The following is a 23,852-nucleotide window of genomic DNA, read 5'->3' as shown; positions in this document are numbered from 1 at the left end:
CTTAAATAGGAGGAAAAATGAAGTCCAGAGAGAATAACACTTGTGTGAAGTTGACGGCAGAGCTGAGATTCAAACTCTGATCTGTAGGATTCCAGAGTTCTAGATGAGGTCTTTATAAAAATATCATTGTTTCGGATTTAGAAAAACTTTGTTGGAGGTACAATTGATACAAAAATAAAGATGCTCATTAAAAAGTACTTCTTGATGTGTTTTGACAACAGTATATGCGTATGTCACCACCATCATGAATTAAATTGATACAAAACATTTCCATCATTCCAAGGAATCATCTTGTACTCTTTTCTTTCTTTCTTTTTTTTAAAGATTACTTATTTATTTGAGAGAGACAGAGCTAGCAGGGAGAGGGACAGAGGGAGAGGGAGACAAGCAGATTCCCTGCTGAGTGGGAAGCCTGATACAAAGTTCCATCCCGCAACCCTGAGGTGATGACCTGAGATGAGATCATCCAAGCGCTCCATCTAGTACACCTTTTCAATCAACTGTCATCCCTTCCCAACCCCCAAAGCCTTCGACCTACTTTTTATCATAATTTTGTATTTTATGGTTTAATATATGGCTTAATAAACAGAATCCCGCACTGTGGAAAATTTTTTGACAACCTTCTATACCTCACCCTATTTTTAACATTCATCCCTGCTCTTGGGTTTATCAGTGTATGCTATTTGTATTGTTTATATCAACTCCTGTATGAATCAGCATAATTTATTTTAATTGGTAAGTACTCCTCTGTTATATCTATACACTAAAATATGTATACTTATTCATCTGTTGATGAAACTTTGGGTTGTTACCAGGTCTTAGCTATTCTGAATAAAGCTGCTATGAATATTTGTGTCAAGCCTTTATGTGGATAAATATAAATCTACATGTATTTTTTTCTCAAATAAATGCTCAGAACTAAAACTGCTTGGTCATATGATAATTGTATTTTTTTTTAAAGATTTTATTTATTTATTTGACAGAGAGAAATCACAAGAGAGGCAGGCAGAGAGAAAGGAAGGGAAGCAGGCTCTCCGCTGAGCAGAGAGCCCGATGTGGGACTCGATCCCAGGACCCTGAGATCATGACCTGAGCTGAAGGCAGCGGCTTAACCCACTGAGCCACCCAGGCGCCCTGATAATTGTATTTTTAACTGTATAGGGCACAGAAGTGTTTATATAAAATAAGTTTTAATTCTTATTTTCCTAATGACCAATTACGTTGAACATCTTTTTTTTTTTTTAATATTTTATTTATTTGACAGAGAGAAATCACAACTAGGCAGAGAGGCAGGTAGAGAGAGAGGAGGAAAACAGGCTCCCTGCCAAGCAGACAGCCCGATGCAGGGCTCAATCCCAGGACCCTGGGATCATGACCTGAGCCGAAGGCAGAGGCTTTAACCCACTGAGCCACCCAGGCGCCCCGAACATCTTTTCATATACCTATTGATCATTTGTATGGTATGTCTTCATTAGTGAAGTGTGTGTTCAAAAAAAAATTTTTGCCAAAATTTTAATTGGGTAGTTTATCATCTTTGAATTGCAGAGGTTTTGTATGTCTTGGGGATGTAATTCCATTATATATTTATAAATATTTATATAAAATATAAAATATTATATATAATATTTATATGTGTATATATAATATATACATATATATGTATATGTATGTATATTCTACTAATATTTTCTACCAGTTTGTGAATTCATGGAACCTCTCAAAAAACAAAATTAAAAAAAAAAAGCCTACTGAAATTTTATTTGATACTAAATTTAATATACAGAATAGCTCTGGAAAGAATTAAAATGTCTTCACTATTAAGTTTCTCACTTAAAAATCTTTAATTTCCCTGAACAATACTTTTTGGTCTCACTAAATGGATCTTGCACATATTTTGTAAAATGTATACCTAAATATTTCCTGTTTTATGATACTATAGTAAATGATATTGTTTTATTAATTACAATTGCCAACTGTTCACATAGTATATAGAAATGTAATTATATATTTTTGTATATTCATATTATATATTGTGATATTGCTAAACTTGTTTTTGATATAGCAGTTAGGTTTTTTTGAGTTTAGTTTGGTTTGGCTTTTTACTAATCCTTAGGATTTTCTATAGACCTGATTATTTTTTCTGTAAATATAGTGTTCCTTCTTTCTTTATATTTTATATGCATTGTGTTTATTTTCATTGCCTTCTTACATTGGGCTACAAGCTCTAGAAAAATGATAAATAGAAATATTGACAGGGGCCAAACTTGCCTTGCTCCCTATACTAATTCTTAAGCATTCAGTCTTTTACTACTAAACATCATGTTTAGCTGTATTTATTTTTTCTTTTTGAGAATGGCCTTTATGAGGATGGAGACATTCTCTTTGATTCTTTTTTTTTGCTGAGTTTCTGCTGAGTGACACTTATCAAATTCTTTTCTGCAGCTATTAATAGTATTATTTTTCTTTCTAATTCTGTTGATATGGTGAATTATACTGATTGATTTTGGAATATTAAATCAAGCTTGCATTGTTGAGATAAAATTTGGAGGAATTATCCTTTTTATATATTGTTAGATACTACTTGCTTATATTTTAGTAAAGATTTTAGTTCTAATGTTTATAAAAGACATTTAACAGTAGTTTGATTTTCTAGTTATACCTTTATTTCACTAGAGTAATTTTGGCTTTAGAATATGAGTTGAGAAGATTTCCTAATTCTATATTTTTAGAAGATGTGTGTTAAGAATTGTTATTATTTCTTTCTTAAATGTATAATATAATTTACCAGTAAAGACATTTGGCCCTGGAATTTTCTTCATGTGAAGGATTTTAATCAGTTCATCAATTTCTGCAATAGTTATAGAGCTACTCAGATTTTAATCCTCTTTAGCCAGCTTTGTCATATTTTTTCTTTCAATTAATTTCTCCATTTCATTTAAATTGAATATATTGGAATAACCATATTCATACTGTTTCCTTTTTATCCTTTTAATGACTACAAGATCTCTAATAACGTTCCATTCTTGGTTCCTAGTATCAGTAATTTGCATTTTCTCTCTTGAATTTGTCTGATTAGTTTTGTTAGAATTTTGTAAATTTTGGGGCACCTGGGTGGCTCAGTGGGTTAAGCCTCTGCCTTCGGCTCAGATCATGATCTCAGGGTCCTGGAATGGAGCCCCACATCAGACTCTCTGCTCAGCGGGGAGACTGCTTCCCCTCTCTCTCTGCTTGCCTCTCTGCCTTCCTGTGATCTCTGTCTGTCAAATAAATAAATTAATTAATCTTTTTTTAAAAAAAGAAGTTTTTAAATTTTATTCATTTTTTAAAAGATCTATCTTGTGACTTTTTTCTTCTATTGTTCATCAATTCTCTATTTTATTTATTTCTTCTATTTATTTATGGCTTAATTTGCCTTTTGTTTTATCTTTTTATTTTTATTTATTTATTTATTTTGTTTTGTTTTGTTTTATCTTTTTAAACTAGGAGCTTTGTGGGGTTTGTTTTTTGTTTTGTTTTGTTTTTTTAGTTTTACACTGTTCTTTATAAGAATTTAATACTGCAAATTTCTTTCTAGCACAACCTTACCTATACCTCATGAATTTTAACATGCTATGTGTACTAGTCAGGGCTCTCCAAGGAAACAAAACCAATGGGACATATACATGCACACATGTACATGAATGCACACATAGAGATATCACATATGAGAGAGATTTAAGAGATTCACTGGGTCATGCAATCGTGGAGTCTGGGCAAGTCCAAACCTTCAAGTGTAGGCCTGCAGGATGGAGACCCAGTAAAGAGCCAGTTCTGCAGTGTGAGTCCTGAGGCGGTCTCCTGGCAGAGTTCCCTTTTCAAAAGGGTAATCAGTCTTCTAATAAGACCTTCAGTTAATTGAATAGTCTCACCCACATAATGGAGGGAAATCTGATTTACTCAAAAGCTATCCACCTAAATTTTAATCCCATCAAAACAATACCGTCACATAAATATCTAGAATAAAGCTTGAACAAATATCTAACACCCTGGCAGAGCTAGGTTGACACATAAACCACCACGGTATAATGATAATCTTTTTATTTAAAAAAAAATTTCTAGTGAACATTAGGTCAACTAGAAATGTGTGTGTGTGTGTGTGTGTGTGTGTGTTCAATTCTTTAGTTAGGAAATTTTTGATGTATCTTTCCAATATTGAATCATAGTTAAATTTTTTATTGTCAGAGAATATAACTCTATGATTCCAATCTTGTCAAATTTGTTTTTTCTGGCCCATAAGATAATCTATCTGGATTAATGTTACATGTATACTTTCAAATTGTGTCTATTCTTCTGTTCTTGGGAGCAGATCTGTAAATATCAGGAACATCATCTTAGCTGATAATGTAATTCTTGTATTCTGTATCCTTCCTGGTTTTCTGTCTTACTGTTACACTCATTATTCAGAAAAGAGTGTAGAAGTCCCCAAATATTAGTAAATTATGTTGTTCTCCTTTCAATTCTATCGGTTTTTATTTCATGTATTCTTTTTGTTATTGGATTACTATGTTTTCCTGATGACTTAATCCTTTACCATTATTAATTATCCCTCAGTATCATTGATAATATCTCTTTTTCTTAAATCTTCTTTTTCTGATATTAGTTTAGCCAGTCCAAGGTTTTGTGCTGTTTTTTGGTTGTTTGTTGATTGTTTTGTTTTGTGTTTTTCGCATAGTGCCTTTTCCATCTTTTTCTTTTAATATTTGATGGGTGTGTATTTAAAGTGAATTTCTTATAGACAGCATATTTGTGTGTGTTGAGTTTTCTCAGACCATTTATATAGAAGGTAATTATTGGTACATTGAGATTTAATTCTTACCATCTTTTTATTCGTTTTCTATTTATAGAATCTGTTCTTTATTCATTTGTTTCTATTTCCCTTAATTTGCTTGGATTATTTTCAAGTATTACATTGTATCTCCTAATTATTTTATATATTTGCTTGAGTTTTGAAATATTCACCTTTATCACTATTTACCTTTCAGAAATATTGTATCACTTCAATTAAAATATAAGACTTCTTAAACATTATGTTCCCATTTCCCTGCTCCCATTCCCTGTATTATTATTGTTACATACTTTACTTCTATACTCATTATATAACTCTTTTAATAGTTTATAATTTTTGCTTTTATAATACTAACTTTCCATAAAACAAAAATAGAAAAAAAACAAGTCATTTGTTTATCCATACATTTGCCATTTCTGATGTTCTTCATTCCATTCTATAAACCCAAGTTTCCATCTGATATCTCTTTCTTTCTGCCTAAAACTTCTTTAACATGTACTATAGTTCTCAGAAAAGTAATTCATTCAGCATTTGTTTGTTTAAAAAATGGTTTTATATGGTTTCATTTTTAAATAACTTCTCTGGATACAGAATACCACAATGATCTTTTTAATTTATCTTTTAGCCCTTTAATAATGTATTGCCTTCACGGCTTGCATAATTTCTTACAGAAGTCAGCTAAAATTCTTGTCTTTATTCTATTGTTCAAAAAGTGTGCTTTTTCTTATGCTGCTTTTCTTCCCTATACTGATTTTCAGCAATTTGATTATGATGCAGCTTATTGTGTTTGTGTGTTTGCATGTATTTTTTTTTCCTTTTTTATGATTTATTTACTTATTTGAAAGAGAGAGAGAGCATAGGGGAGGAGCAGAGAGACAGGAACAGAGAATTCCAAGCCAAGTCCATGCTGAGCATGAAGCCCTGAACAGTGCTCCATCTAAGGACCTAAAGGTCATGACCTGAGCCAAAACCAGGAGTCGGCCGCTCAACTGACTGTGCCACCCAGGTGTCCCTGTATGTGTTTATAACTCTTTGGAATTTATTGTGATTCTTGGATTTTAAATTTATAATTGTCATCAATTAAAAAAAAAACTATTTCTACAAACATTTTATTCTGTGCTGATTTCTTAACTTTGTGTAATGCAATTACATATTTGTTATGTAGCTTAGTATTATCCCATTTGCCATTACAGTGTCTTTTTTATTCTCTGTGCTTCATTTTAGAGAGTTTCCAGTCCTATGTCTTTGGGACCATTGATACTTTTCTTTTACAGCACCTAATATGATATTAACCCAAACAACATTTTTTTTTTAATTTTGGAATTATTTTTTCATAAACAAACATACTGTTGGGGCACCTGGGTGGCTCAGTCATTAAGCATCTGCCTTTGGCTCAGGTCATGATCCTGGTTCTGGGATCAAGCCCCACATCAGGCTCCTTGCTCAGCAGGAAGCCTGCTTCTCCCTCTCCTGCTCCCTCTGCTTGTGTTCCCTTTCTCATTGTCTCTCAAATAAACAAAATCTTAAAAAAAAAAAAAAAAAAAAAAAAAGAAGTCAGCCAAAGCTTAAGTGGTCCAACAGCAGATTTTAAAACGCTTTTTTTTTCTGCATATATTCCTTCTTTCTGAAAATCTACCTTGCAATTTACAGCCATATCAGATGCTCTCAACTACTCTACCTCCTCAATTCAGTGATACTGCTGGGCTGTTTAAACTCCCCTACTGTACACCTAATATTCAGAAACTGGTTCTTGGAAGAAAGCTAGGGAGGTTATACAACTCACCTACTTTGTTTCCTTTCTTACAGAGATCAGATTTGTGCTTCCTCTTATACAAAGTCTTAAAAGAGTTATCTCATATATTTTGTCACATGTTCTAGTTGTTTATAACAAAAGGTTACATGAGGTCCTTGTTACTCCATCATGGCTGAGAGGAGAAGTCTAATTAAGGCTTAACTCAGTTTATTCTGAGACCCAGACTTTTAATCACTCCCTTTGCTGATTTCTTGCCACTTGATTTTTCTGCAGGTGCACCATGAACCTATGGCAAATTAAAATCAACAAGTCTTTAATATGTGAAGTGATCTCAAATCAAAATATTTAACCTATATTGGTATAAAATAGAATATATTTGTAATTCATCGTAAATATAGATCTTTGCATTTCCTGTTACTGAATGTACATTTGGTGCATCTTGATTTTGTTACCCACTACATAAACTATCATTATCAGTTTTTCATTTGCAAATGCAATTAAATTGCCTTCTTTTTTTCCCTTCTCTTTTGATAGAAATGTTGAGCCATAGAAAACTAAACACTGATTTCATTTAAAAACTTCATCCAAGGGTGCCTGGGTGGCTCAGTTAGTTGAACATCCAAATCAAGATTTTGGCTCAGGTCATGATCTCAGGGTCCTGAGCTGGAGCCTCACATTAGGCTCCACACTCAACAGGGAGTCTCCTGCTTTACCTCTCTTTCTCTCATTCCCTCCCCCATTCATGCTCTTTCTTTCTAAAATAAATAAATAATATTTAAACAACAACAAAACTTCATCCAGTTTGGAATCTACTCATATACATTCTCCAGCTTATTCAACCACTTGAGTCTTCTATAATCCAGACACATTTGTCTCCTTTATCCATTAGCATATCGTGAGAGATTTTTGACAACTACTTTGGCCTATGTCTTCAGCAATCATTTGGATCTAAGACCCTAACAACACAGTCAAAAAAAGGAAATGAGGCTTGTTTGATATGACTTGTTCCTAGTGAATTCATGCTGGTTTCTAGCATTGCCTACATTCCTAAGCACACCTAAACCATATGCTCAGGAACCCAGTAAAGCCTTTAAAGGTGGCTTAGATATTTTTGAACTCGAATCATTTCCTTACTTTTAAAATTGAGATGCTTACTACTTCTGCTATATTTTCTATTTATTTAAATTCTGGGGAAAAATACATTTTACCAATTACATTTTACTACTTGCATTTACTGGTTATATTACTAATGTAACTATAACTAATTTTGGTCTAAAATATTTGCCTGGATTTCAAAGACTGAATACTTTCAATTGAAGAGTCCATACTAGCTCTTCTCTGCTGATTATTTAAGGTGTGAGCATCTAAAAACTTATACAAGTTAACTGAAAGATCTCTTGCATTAGGAATCAGGGGGCAAAGATTGTCATTACCCTCATGAAATTCACAGGAAGGGAGATATATTTTAAAAAGTTCATATAACACTATGTAAAATAGCAAATATTAAGTATTAAGAAAGACAATCACACAGTGTTGTGACAGCAAGAAAATCTCACTAAATTTGGGGAGTTAAAAAAGGTTTCCTTGAGCGGGATTTTAAAAATGAGTAGCAAGGTAAGCAGTGATGATAAAAAAAGGCCGCATTTTAAGTAGAGGGAACAGCATAAGCAAAGGAACCAGAGAAAGGCCAGGTTTACTTGCTTGGCTTTAAATCCCTAATGGTGTAAATGGAGCAACATTTCTCACTAGTTGCCATTATCTTTTTAATCCTCATTTGCACTAAAACAGGGGTTTGTTTTTCCTGATGAGTAACTAGTACTTAGAACAGTGTCTTGTGGGGTAGTCACTAAATAAATATTTGACTGAATGAATAAAAGAATGAAAGAAAAAAATGAGTAAAATCAAATTATCAAACACTGCTCATAAACTGACGACATTTATTCTAATCTTAATTTTCTTGTTCAAGATGCTTCAGCTCTGGAATACCAAATATTTCACCTTTACTACATAGCCAATATTTTACTTTCACTCTCCAAATCAAATATTTATCCAAAAATTTTTTCATCTTGTTCTACTTTGGGTTAGTCTTTCCTTCCTGAACCCCTACGACATCATGGTATGTACCACATTATTTACACACTATGTCATTATAGGTGGCCTTTATATTACATAATTGTTTGATTTCTGTTCAACTACCCAGATATCTTTGTCCTTTAAAGTGCCTGTCCTGCAACTTTACCTATAATGTGTTCATAGCTTCGTATTACAACACTCTGATTCTTGAAACAATGAGTGCTATATATGTGTCTCAATCTTTTCTCATGTATTTTTTAGCCACATACTCAGTACATTGATATGTTTTTAAAAATATACTCCTGGTTAACTCACTCATGTTTTACTATCACCTCATATGTAAGAGGGATGTTTTCAGAAACTTGATTCTAGATGAAATTGGAGGAGTGAGGATTAAGGAAACATCCCAGAAATCAAAGCACATGCATTATCGAGTGCTAAGGAGCCAGCCATACGGCAAGATAAGCCAATGGGGCAGAGACTAGACAAGAACTCGGAACAACAGGAGAAAAAAACTGGAAAAGATATTTGGCTTCTGAAGCAACCTCTGATGACGCATGCTCAATGGAATCTAGCTGAGTAGTTAGCAAGGAGTTAGGAAAATACCTTAATTCAGTACATACTAATTGTTACTTTATATAATGAATCTAATTCAATCCTTAACAAACCCAGTGTAGTAAATATCATCCCTGTTTTGTAAATAAATGTCTTTATAGGCTATTGGTCTATTTGAGCAATACAAATGTAAACTGTCCAAAAGGAAATATTTAAATACAAGTAGCCATTCATGGTGTAAGTTTTCAACATGGTTTATATCAAACAGTCCAATGGAGCAGATATACTTTGCTCTTCTGATTTTATTGTTTGTGTTTTTATTATCTGATGGTACATGCTGAAATTAGTTTATCTTAGAAGTTGAATTTCTGGGGCACCTGGGTGGCTCAGTCAGTTAAGCGTCTGCCTTCAGCTCAGGTCATGATCCCCCAAATCAGGCTCCCTATTCATCGGGAAACCTGTTTCTTCCTCTCCCTCTGCCTGCTTCTCCCCCTGCGTGAGCTCTCTCTCTCTCCCCCATATCAAATAAATAAATAAAATCTTTTAAGAAAAGAAAGAAAAAGAAAAAGTTAAATTGCTAACATTAGACATTTTACGTATGTGACATGTTTTATGTTTGTTGATATATTGATAATAAATGCTGTGAAAATGTTCCAGGATAAATTCCCAAAAACATAGAACCTAGCAATACTAAGTCATAAAGAAACAGAAAATCTAAACAGCCCAATAAGTAGAGGTTTAATCAGTAATCCAAAACCTCCCAACAAATAAAAGACCACGATAGGATGGTTTCATGGGTGCATTTTCATCAAATATGAAAAAAAAATTAATGCCAATTCTTTTCAAACTCTTCCAAAAGATAGGAGAGAAGGGAAAGCTTCTGAACACATTTTACAAAGCCAGCATCCTTGTAACAATGCCAGGTAATGACAGTACAAGAAAAGGAAATTTCAGGCCAATACCCTTATGCATGGATTGGATGCAAACATCCTCAACAAAACATTAGAAACTTAATTCCACAGCATATTAAAAAAAATCATCACTATGACCAAGTAGAATTTATTTCAGGAATATAAGAATGGTTCAATATCTACAAATCAATCATTGTGATACAGCACATTAACAAAATGAAGTATACAAATTATATGAACACTTCAGTATATGCAGAAAAAAGCAGTGGACAAAATTTAACCTCCTTTCATGATAAAAACTCTCAGCAAATTCGGTGTAAAAGGAATATACCTCAACATAATAAAGGTTACATAAGCTAACAGCTAACGTAACACTCACTGGTGAAAAGTTGAAAGCTTTTTCTCTAAGACCAGGAACAAGACAAGTGTGCTCACTACATCACTTTCCAACATTGTATTATTGTAAGTCATAACCAAGAGCAATTAGGTAAGAAAAAGATATAAAAAGCAGCCAAATCAGAAAAGAAGAAGTAAAACTTTAACTATTTGCAAATGACATGACACTATATGTAAAAACTTCTAAAAGCTCCAGCAAAAAAAATATTAGAACTAATAAACAAAATCAATGTACAAAAGCCAGTTGTGTTTCTATATACTAACAATAAAATATCTGACAAAGAAATCAGAAAACAATTCCACGTCCAATAGGATAAAAACAACAAAGTACTTAGGAATAAATTCAAGCAAGGTAGTCAAAGATTCATGTACTGAAAGCCTTTATTATAATGATGACAGAAATTGAATAAGACACACAGAAGATGGAAAGATATCCATGTTCTCGGGTTGGATGAATAAATATTGTTAAAGTGTCCATACTATCCAAAACAATCGACAAATTCAATGCAATCCCTTCCAAAATTTCAATGGCATTTTTCAGTGAAATGGAAAAAAAAATGCTAAAATGTGTATGCAACAAGAAGAGACATGAATAGCCAAAACAATCCTGAGAAGGAAGAACAAAGCAGAGGCATCACAGTTTATTATTTCAAACTACAGTATAAGATAGAGTAATGAAACAGTATGGTACTGACCTAAAAACAAACACATGAATCCATGGAAGAGAATGGTGGAGAGCCAGGAAATAAAACCACAGATATAGATACAGATATAGATATATAGACTGCAGTCAACTAATCTACAAGGGTGCCAAGAGTACACAATGGAGGAAAGCATTGTCTCTTAAGTAAATGGTGTTTGGAAAACTAGATATTAACATAACCATAAAACTGGACCATTATCTTGTGACATATACAAAACAAAACAAAACAAAAGAAAAAAACCTAAAACCCAACAAATGCATTAAAATGCATTAAGTGCATTAAAATGCATTAAAAAACTTAAAAGTAAGACCTGAAACCATAAAACCAAAACAAATAAAGAAAAAACTGCTTGACATTGGTCTTATCAGTGATTTTTTTGGATATGACACTAAAAGTACAGGAAACAAAATAAAAAATATGTGGGAATACATCAAACTGAAACGTGTCCACACAGTAAAGGCTACAGTAAAAAAAAAAAAAGAAAAGAAAAAAGAAAAGAAAAGAATAAGCAAACTACTGAATGGGAGAAGATATCTGCAAACCATTTATCTGATAAGAGGTTAATATCCATAAAATATAAGGAACTTATACAACACAGTAACAAAAAACTTAGTAAAATAAAAATAAAAACAACAAAAAATGAGTAGCACTGTTTAAAAATGGGCAAAAGGGGTACCTGGGTGGCTCAGGAGGTTAACTGTCTGCCTTCAGCTTGGGTCATGCCAGTGTCCTGGGATCAAGTCCCACAATAGGCTCCCTGCTCAGGGAGGTCTATGCTCCTCCCTTCCGCTCTGCTCTTTCCCTGGCTTGTGCTCTCTCTCCCTCACTCTCTCTCTCAAATAAACAAATACAATCTTTAAAAAAAAATGGGCAAAAGACCCAAATAGTCATTTTTCCAAAGAAACATACACCAACAATTACACTAAAAGGTACTCAAGAACACTAATTATCACAGAAATACAAATCAAAACCATGACATATCATGTCACAACTATTGGTATAGTTAATATCAAAGAGACAAAAAGTAAGTATTGATAAGAACGTGGAGTAAAGAGAACTCTTGTACACTGCCGGTAGTAACGTAAACTGTTAGAGCCATTATGGAAAACAGTATGGGGTTTCCTCAAAAAATTAAAAATAGAGCTACAACACAGTCCAACAATCCTTCTACTGCATATAACCAAAGAAAATGAAATCAGGATCTTGAAGAGTTATCTCTATTCCCATGTTCTTTGCAACATTAGTCACAATAGTCAAGATGAAGAAACAATCTATGTCTGCAGATGGGTGAATGGACCAAAAAAGTGTGATACACACACACACACACATACATACACACACGTGCACACACCCAGAGGAACATTATTTAACCACAGAAAAGAAAGAATTCTACCATGTGCAGCAACATGGAGGAATCTGAGTATACTATACTAAGCTAGAGAGAAAACATATACTATATGATCTCAATTACATGTAGAATCTAAAAAGTTGAATTCAGAACAAGATAATAGAACAGTAGTTACCAGGAACAGGGGATGGAGAAAATTGGGAAAGACTGGTCAAAATGTACAAACTTCCAGTTATAGAGTAAGTAACTTCTGGGGACCTGATGTACAGAAGGGTGACTATAGTTAATAATATAGTTAATAATAATAATAGTGATATACTTGAAATGTGCTAAGACAGTAAATCTTATATGTACTCACCACAAAAAGTAAAAAATAACTATGTGAGGTGATGGATATGTTAATTAACTTGATTGAGGTAAACATTTTACAGTATATACATGTATTAAGCCATCATTTTGTACACCTTAAATACATACAATTGTTATTTGTCAGTTATACCTCAATAGAGCTATAAAATAAAAATAAGATATGAATAATAATGGGATCTGCATTGTAAAAGATTTTAAAAAGTGAATTAATACATGTAAATAAATGAACAAAATGCTAAACACACAGGACCAAATAAATATAATCTTTTCATAATGTTAATTAACAGTATAAAAAAATTAACAAAGCTGAAATAAGACCAAACCATGAGCCATATACATATTTTCAATGTTACATGGTACTGAAATCGCCAAAGAATTTTCTAAGAGAATATATTTATGTAAAATATTTGTTTAAATTGTATTAAAGTGGATGCCTGGGTGGCTCAGTCAGTTAAGTGTCTACTTTGGCTCAGGTCATGATCCCAGGGTCCTAGGATCAAGTCCTGCATCGGGCTCAGTAGGGACCCTACCTTTCCCTCTTACCTTGCTCCTCCCCCCTGCTCATGGTCTCCCTCTGTCAAATAAAAAAATAAAATCTTTTTTAAAAATAAAATGTATTAAAGATAGCATATTTAATAAAATTTGCAGATTTTTGTCCAGTAGAGACAGAAATTTTGTCTGTATGATAGCACAGACAATTCCAAATTTTAATGCCTTGCCCTAGAAGACATCAACCAGTTTTGCTTCTGACCCAAAAGTCTTATAATATTTAATTATTTACATAAATATCTGAATTTTTAAAACTTATTATAACACACACACACACACACAGAATACTATACACACACACACTTCTCAAAACCCCTTGGCTCTTTGAACTGACCTTAATATATTGTTTCCTCTTGTAGTGAGTGCGATAAAATATTTAACACGTTTGTTTTATATTAGCATTATATCACTACTTTACTGTTTTTCAAATTTTCTTTATTGCCAATCATACTCACTTCCTGGTTTTGACTCCTGGGAAGCTTGATGACAAACTTATGATTTATCATATATACCTCTCTATTCCTGGCTTCAGTGTATTATTCTGTTCCCTTATTTCCCCATAATTACACCCCCTTTACCTATATCATCAAGTAGCACTATATATTTGCATTAACCACCTTAAATAAATTTAGTGAGCCAGACTACACATTGTACTACAATCAATCCAATAAAAAATATTCAGCACTTTCTTATTTCTTATCCACATTTAATTTTATCTCCTCTGTTATGATTATCTTGAGAATTAGAATCATGTCTTGCTTTCATTTGTTTATTTTCTTGAATTCTTCTTAGTAAACAGAATAGCAAATGTTTTATATTTCACCATAATATTTACAAAACATTCACTTCAAGTAATGAAAATGAGAATACACATATTTGAAAGGGGTATTTAAGGCAGTGCTAAGAAAATAGCTCACAGCCATGGAAGCCAACGTTTCCTAGAGGAAGTATTTTTTTTTTTTTATGTAGCAATATACCTTTTCATGTAACAAATCAATTGAATAATATTTTACACAGATGTATCACATTTCCCAAGAACAAATCGATACCAATGACTACTTTATAGCACCAGATCCTGAAACATAAAGAAATTTTGTGACACACCCTAACTCACCCAGCAGGCATACAGCAAATCTGTCAACATAATTCACTTTGAAATTAAAATGTTAAAAATTTGTCTATATCTAAACAATCAGATTGGATGCTTCTCAAGGATTTGATTCCTACCCATCTGCGGGGAATACTGAAGAAGATAATGGTGATGAAAACTTGAAAACAAAATGACACATGAAAGGAAATTCCTGCTATGATGGGAGAGGTGAAAGCCACATCTGTTATTAACATTAAACAGGAATAAGGCCACACAATAAAAAGTGGCCCAAGGAAATGCAAACTGAATTATTCTTTGATTTTTTTCCCTTTTTAAATTTATCAGCACTTTTTTATTAATATATGAATAATTACTGAACACAGATATAATATGCTTAAGAATATTAGCAAGCTCTGAAAAAAAAATGGTGATATGTATTTCCGTTTTCTTCATGACTATAAAAATAACTTTTATGTGTGATGATATATTCCCTATTAATTTTAGAATTAGAAAGGGATGAGATGCTTAAGAAATGCAACTTTCAAAATTATTCTATCAAAATTTCCTCCCATTTTTGTGTGTATCAGAAATTCATCAAACAGTGGTAAATGTACAGAATATAAGGGCTTTGTCAGTTTGTTGTAACTGTAGTTTGGATAGTCAATGATAGATAACTCAGCCAGAAAAAGAAATAATCCCCCAGAATCTTTCTTTGGAGATTTAGTGTTAAATTCTAATTTAGCCTTGGGCGGTTTAACAGCTGTTCAAAGTTTACAGTGTCTTGGGAATATTTGTTATTGAGGACACACAGACCATATATATTTAAAATTGTCAATCAAGTTGCATCTTCTCTAGCAATTGTTATACCATTTACTCTGCTTTATCTTTTTTTTAAATATACAAATGTTGATCTTGAGCATAGTTGATTATCATGTAAATAGAATCATTTTCTTTACCTGTCCTGGGGAGGCATGCAATTTTACAATAAATTCTAATGAACTTCAATTTGCCTGAAGACTAAATCTAACTACCATTCATTTAAATGGCTAATCATATATTGAATCCGATTGATTATAAGAATGCTATCTTAAAAAGTGGGTCATATGTTGTAACAACACAGATTATTCATAAATGTTAATCAAATAATCAATAAGAAAAAAAATCACTAATTCTGTTCAGAAAATGAGCACTCTAGAGTTCTTGATGAAACAGATTTTTTTTTTTCCTTCCATATATGGCCATCATCCATACCCTTCCATATACTAGGGATTTGACTGCATATGCATTTTCTTTATTCCTTGACTGAGTTTGGATTTTCTGAAATAGGATAGAAGTGAAAGATGGGGGCAATGACTTTCTTCTTCAGCTTTTTAGTAGATAGGATCTCTTTCATAGTAAGTAGGTTTAGCCAAGATCAAAGGGGACTTGGTTTTCTCTTTGAGAATTGAGAAGTGATTACCACAGTTAAGCTTCGAACAATGAAGAAACCTTGATCTGTGTGTACCTGAGACGCTCAGTGTAGACCAGAGTTTCTAGGGGCATGTGGATGGCTCAGTCAGTTTAGCAACTAACTCTTGATTTGGCTCATGTCATGATATCAGGTTCCTGAGACCTAGGCCTGACATGGGCTCCTCAATCAGCAGGGAGTCTGCTTGTCACCCTTTCCCTCTGCCCCTCCCCTTGCCCATCGACTCTTTCTCTCACTCTCTCAAATTAATAAAACTTAAAAAATAAAAGAAAGAAAGAAATTCTGAAGAACATGAGAACCTTCAAACAACTGTAACAATTCTCAAAGGAAGAAAACTCATTGTACAAGACAAAACCAAAGGAATGAGGGATGAAATATACAAATCTTAATGTTCTAACTTTTAGCTATACCTTAAAATGGACTACTATCACATTGTCATCTCAGCCATCTATTTGTATTTTTGCTCATTCGTTGTGGAGTGTAACAGAGGTATGTGGATTGTGATAATAGTAAAGTTTAGTTCTTTTTTTTTTAAGTTTAGTTCATTTCTTAATGAAATTCATAATAGTTAAAACGGAATTGTGCCAGTGAAATATACTAGAGTGAGTATGGTTTGGCACCACATAGATCCTTATTAAAATTTCTGCTACTTTGCCGAATTCTCATTGGATGAGTAAGTAGTAAAGCGAATTATCTCTTTCATCTCTAAAAATAACAATCCCTGTATCACTGAGAGGTGGGGGAGATTAATGATATGAAACACATAAAGCCCCCAGTACATATCTAGTAAATGGTAGGTGTTAACAGTGGTGGTAATAGTAATATCTTCAAGTTAGAAACAACTTCTGGCACATGTGAGAGAAAAATTATGTAAACGTTAACTCCAGGTGACTAGAAATGACCTCGGAAAATTATGAGTCAGATTAAAACCAATTTATGGGTCAAGATAAAATCAATAACTGATAATTGATTAGCCCATTATCTATATCACACTTCTAAAGACAAAAGCTCTAAAAAGTATAAATAAATAAATGGATGGATAGATAGATAGATAGATACTAAAGCTCTAATGGAGAGGACATCCTGATCCATGACCCTAATTATATTGTCTGTACTACAGAAATATTTGTATGGTGTTGACAAATGCATCTATCATAACATGTAACAGAGACACATATATTAATTTTTTTTAGCTACAGATACAGGCTAATCTACATGTCTTGATTCCATATTCACTAAACAACACTTTAAATCATAATTTGCTATTTTATGTATTTTGCCTAACAATATAGAATGTACTTTTCAGAAAAATTACATCTGTCCTGATGAATAGCTGTTAATTAAAGAACTAGCATGGTTTATGACTCAACTGCAATAAATTTGGTTATTCTGAGCCAGAGTTTTTGAGTCTGATCATTCTGAATCACTGAAAAATACAAGACTCTAGAGTCACAAGCTGAGTAGTACACTTGGACCACAATTTTTAATCCAACACCATGATTTTCTGTTGGACACATTGGAGCATTTACTGTTTATGCTTGTAAAGAATGCTTAAGCCTCACTAACACCTTCTGAAAAAAAGAAAGTTTTGAAGATTATTTTGCAAATGCTTACATAATTATAGTTACATATTTTAATTCCCATTGATTTAAAAAACAACAATAAAATAATCAGGAATATAAATCCTAAATGGTTACTGTGGTGGTTATTAAGGCTCTTGAGAAATACTTTGTTTCTCTTACTTTTTAAACATCTAGTAGGGCATTTCTCCACCCTTTCTAACAATGCAACTTACTTTATCCAAAACATGGTAAGCATAAGCAACATGTTTTATTCTGGGGCAGAAACTTTAAGAACACGTGAATGAATTGCTACCTTTCCTTTATTTGAAGATTATGGAAGCATGTGTCCACATGGGGACTCCCTTGCTGTGGGTTCCAATGAGGTCCTAGGCTCTCCTGTAATACTCATTGATCATATAACCTAAGCAAGCAGTTTGAATTAATCCACTGATATTTGGGGTTACTTGATTTATAACCTAATCCATCCTGAGGTATGTGACAACAAACTGCACACTTTGAGAAATAGTATTTTACAAGTTAAACTATCAGACTGTTCTAACTAGAAATATTGAATGATTTATCAACATAACAATTCTTAGGTCTTCTACTATTGTTCTTCTGGAGTACCGGGAGCCCATACCTCATATGATAAAGTACTGCTTGGTCTCACCGAACTCCTCAAATTATAAACATTAATATTAGGAATTCTCAAATAACGAAGATACACATTCCTATAGCTAACATTCAAGTATTTTGATGGATGTGTTGTTTCTGACGTGGAAGAAGATGAAATCTTGTTCTTTAGAAAGATTCTCAACAAATACATATTCTGAGGCATACCACTAGTTCTTGTTCATCTAAAGGTAAAGCTAATTATCCAGTTTTGTTCACAGACGTTCAACACTTATTATACCCTTTGCATTACACTTACTGCTTTTATACATTATTCCAGGTAATCATCACCATGATCTTCTAAGGTGCTGATATTCAATTGTACAGGAAAGAAACTGGGGCATACAAAAGTTCAAAATGTGTACCTGTATACAGGTAAAAGATGATGAGCTGCTGTGTGTCTTAGCTGTCCTGTGCTGTTACAAATGTTAGTTCAGCCCATTTTACTTGCTATCTCTTCATAATCATTAACCACTTGTCCTCTACATTTTCACATAAGATTCAGTCTAAATGTTATGTTATAGATCATCAATTAAAAATATTACACACCTCAAAATGTTTAATTTTATTGCTATTTTTTATGTTTAAATGTGATTAACTGCATTTAAATGAATATATCATGTTTAAACACACACACACACACACACACACACACACACACTCACACATGCACCACAGAGATAAAAAGGTATGGGAGAGATAGAGAAATGTGCTTTTTGCGTCTGTGTGTGTGTCTTACTAGGGTTCCAAAATTGAGGTAGACAGCATGACCTAGTTAGTAAGGTTAGTAGCTTGGAGGAGAGAAACATCAGCTCTTGAGCAGTCCCTCAGTGTGGTACATGCAGTGAAGCTGCTGATATGATGATTTATTAAGCAGCATGCTGCCTTTCACTAAAGACAATACCTATAGATTCAAAGGGAGTGAGGAGCATTATCCATTTCCAAGTTAGTAGACAGCACAAAGCACATTTGTCCATTGGTACATTTTAGCTAACTGGAAAACTGAAAAGAGTTGAAAAGAACTAGCAGAAAAGAAGTACAACAAAATGTTAACTATTGTCTGCACGAATGACATGAAAATGGATTAGTATATTCATAAACAATAATCACACAATAAAATTTCAATATTGGCCTAAGAAAATAACTGAAGATTTTTCAGAGACAATACAACACAAATTTCTCTTTTAGGTCATCCAATAAATAATAATATATGATTTAATATAAAATTTAATTTTACTGATAATTTGAAACAAGTTGTAGTGATTTTTTTTAACCATGTCTTAATTTTTCTGTTTTTGTATTTTCAGGAAAATATATTTAATCAGCTGTTGACTAAATGATACTGTGTAGTAGATTGTTCACTAGTGTCTATGATATGAATCTGTATGGAGAATTGTCTGTACACTTGTGCATGTAAATTGAAGAAATTTCAGTTTAACTTAGAGTAAGAGACTGAAAATAAAAAAAAAATGAACCATGTTAGATTTGGTAGTGGTGAATTTAAAGCCTTAAATACACGTAAAGCATTTCCTTCTTAATCAAAGAAACATTTGAATGTAATAACGGAACATTTCTTACAATGAAGGTTATTAAAAAAAAATCTGTGAAAATATATCAGGTCATTGAAGCCACAATATGAAACCTTTTAATTTAAATTATCCAGGATACAAGAAGTAAAAATTAGAGAACCACATGAGTGAAATATAAGATCTGAACTTCCTGAATGATTCACTTAGGGCAGTAACAGGCTATCAATAAAAAGCTATGAACTCTCTCAACCATATGTAAAAAATAAATAAATAAAATGCTACACACACAGCTAAATCTCATGTTGCAAATTCTTTTTATATCCATGTTTAAATATTAAGTTCTAAAAAGAATACCCAAGAGAACTGTGGACAAAGCCTGGTGAACTAGGGATGAAGAAATGCATGGAATGCCTGGAAAAAGCTTATTTCATTATGCTCTGAAATAACTAAAAATGGCAAGAGAATGGTTAGACTACTCTAACTTCTGGGTCCAAAGGCTATTCTGCAGGAACAATCTGTGTGCATTTGCTTATTCCAAAATGCTAAAATTCCTGACGCAGAGCTTATAAAATGAATCTCATTCTGGAAATCATTCAGGCAACTGCAAGAATCAAGTGTTGTGAAGAGAAAACTAAGATGAATGGGAAATTATATCCAAAGCATCTGCTCTCTGTATTGCTCTGATTGGTCACAAAGGCATGAGCAAGCCATGCAAGCATTCTCAACTGTCATGGAAAATCATGCAAGAAGGGTGCATTTTTGCCAAAAAAAAAAAAAAAAAAAAAAAAGTAATGCACTAAATTTTTAAAAGGCCAATAAATTAAAGAGAATTTTTTAGATGACGTGATGCAAAAACATCTGTTCACTTTGGGTTTTATATCTTGTGCACGATTTTATACAAGAAGGTGTATCAGTTAGCTATTGACACAGGGTGCTAAGTAAAAACAACACAAAAGTCTCAGTGACATACAACCATAAATATTCTTTAGCTCACAAATCTGGGGGCCAGCTACGGCATGGTGCTCTAGTCTGGGCTAGGCAGGGCTTGTCTCTACTCCGTATGTTTTATTCTCATAGGGTCAATGGACCAGCCTGATGATATTTAAGCAAGAAAGATCTGTGTAATATTCCATCAGCAATTTGCACGACAAAGGCCAAAAGTCAAGGAGGAGGAATAGGAAAAGTACACATCTTTTATGCGAATGGGTTGAGGAAAGGGAGCAAATATTTCTAAACTGTAATCTGCCATATAAATCCTCCCTCCAAATATCCCGTTTAAACAAGGATCTGATGAAGCTAAAGTAGCAATCAATATTAGAGGAAGAGAATTTTCTAACCATGGGAACACTGAACAATAAATTGAGATCACAGCATCAAAGTAGCCAAGAGTTAGAACAGGGTGATTGCTAAGCAGAGTATAAAAGAAGTTAGATAGGTAATAAGAGACTAGAATGCATACCACACTTTGTTGATTGTATGGAGTTTGGCATTTACTCTGAAATGAGAAGTTACAGGAGGCTTCTAGACAAAAGAATGACAGGATCCAATGACACTTCCAAAGAAACTCTATGGCCACTGTTTTGAGAACAGAATTTAGGGGAATATCAGAAGCAGAGACACAAAGTAGGAGGAAAATGCAGCAGTTTAGCCAGAACAAAATGGTGGAGGAGATGTCTAGGGTTGCATTTGGTATATTCAGTCACTCAACCTGGTTACAAATACTTATTGATCATCTACTATCTGACAGGCATTTCATGCAGACTATATTTAGTAGATATGTTTTAAAGGTTGGGCCTGTAGATTTGCTATTGAATCTATAACAAAAGTCAGTTTCATTAAAACAAAATATAGAATCCTCAAGATTTTGGAGAAAGAAAGGAACCCTGCAGATTTGGTGAAGCAACAAATCAAGTATTTAGCTGTTTGATTAGCTACCTCACCATACCTGAAGGTTCCACTCCTTTAAATCTTAGAGGTTCTATGTTTTGTTTTAACAAGCAAAGAACTTCTCTCCTTAACATAAGGTAAAAATAAGACTAGGAATAAAATAGGGAATGTTGTATTGAATCTGTAATTTCTTAACCTTAAAGTAAAATGTAAACACTTAGCAAAAGAAGAGAAATGTAAGAATGATATAAAACTGCATTTAGAATTCTGTGCATTAATTCAACTTTAAAACTCCCCTTGCTTCCTACTGTGTGTAAGACAGCAGGAAGAGGATTGAAGTGTTGACAGCTAGCTAACTAAAGAATGAAAGGCATATTCCACAATAGAACACATCCCTCCAAATGACCCGTGAGAAACAGAAATGGATCATGTACTGTGTACGTTAAGGCAATAGCCTCAGAGAAGGTTTAATGTAGGCTTGTAGCAGAAAAAGTTGAGTAGAAATAGAAACCAGCTCTTTGAGGTGGTAGCTTTTGAGCCTCCCCCATACATTCCTCTCTTGTGTTACATGGTACGCATTAGGGGGTCATTTCATATGGTTGACAAGTCTAGTGATAATAAGTAGAGATGAGCTGGAACTGAAATCTGTGACATGTCTTCCGGCACAGAATGCCAAAACACACATAGGGAATCCAACCTGAGTAGCTGAAAAGAACAGATCTCAAATACAGAATTATACTTGTCTTCAAGGTCTCCAAATCCCATTAATAATACTTAAGTCATGGAGGATTACTTATTAACAATATTTCTGTCTTACAATTGTCTGACAATATTTGTGTCCACTGAACACACTAAAAATACATACATTTAATATTTTATTGTCACCCAAAAGTATTAGCTATACTGCCTTTGATGAAACTGCTCAAACTGAGCACCAGTGAGATTATTTTCTTCCTTTGTGTTCTATCAGGCATTAATTCTATTCTTGGTTGATAGCATCTAGAAATACATGAAAATATATGTACATTTCTATTACGGAAATAGCTTAGGTTTTAAATAAACTTTTTAAGATGGGAAAAATTTTAAACAAGGCCACATTTGGATATGATTATTTTGAAGTATAATGATTTTACATACCACTTCTCTTAAAAACTCAGAATTTGACCTTCCATATGGATGTTCCAGAAGTATTTTTGTTTCTCATCAACCCTCAAATTATTAGTAATAGGAACTAGCTCAGAAATATGAAAGCTATGTGTTACAAAAGATACTGAAAAATAGCTTTCTTGGAGGAATCGAATTTACATCTGGTGAATTTTAGCTAAAGTTTTTATATGGTTAATTAATGCTTATAATTCTTTTTTTAATTTGGTACTTCTACAACTAATGTCTTAAATTTATTATCTTACTCCACTTGCATGACAGATTATATTTCTCTAATATTAAAACAAGGAAACTGAAAGTTTAAATAACTTGTCTAAAATCACCCAGAGGCATGTCAGGAGTGTTGGCTTTTCTATGATACTATGTGCAAAAATTAGATCAGAGATTTAATTTTGCTTGATATGGCTGAAAACATGCTCTATAACCCTTAAAATATCTTTTGATACAGGAACTTCGATTTTGCAAACTGGTCTAAGCCCTGGAGCTCTCCAATGTTAACATACAAATGAAGAAGATCAGAACATGTTCAGTGTGAGATCTTTTAAATTGTAAAGTAGTTTGTTTCCTGCATCATGAATGATTATATGTCAAGTGAAATCAGTCCATGTACGACATACTTAACACACCAGATTTTAGCTCAGTTTCTAAAACAAAAGTTGTCATCCATAAACAAAAGCATGTGATGTGTCCCCAAACAGCTCATTCAACATTCTAATTACAATTCTACTCACTTAGCTTATATTCAGTTCAATAAACATTTGAGTGACTATTTTATGCCAAGCATCAGAAACACTTTCAATGAACTTAGAGTCTAGTGAGAGAGACTGACAACAAAATAGAAAATTTCAATAATGTAAAATGCTAAATTAGAGGTTTGCTTAGGTCGCTGGCTCTAGGTTAGAGCTCAGATGATGGGCAATTAGTCTCTGATTTATTCAGAGGGTAAATGCCTTTTTAAATCAGTAGATTCTGGAATCTGGACTACCAGTGAGAAGAA

The sequence above is a fragment of the Meles meles genome, chromosome 10 (assembly GCF_922984935.1).
Source record: "Meles meles chromosome 10, mMelMel3.1 paternal haplotype, whole genome shotgun sequence".
NCBI classification, from domain to species: domain Eukaryota; kingdom Metazoa; phylum Chordata; class Mammalia; order Carnivora; family Mustelidae; genus Meles; species Meles meles.
Note: the sequence above shows the minus strand (reverse complement) of the source record.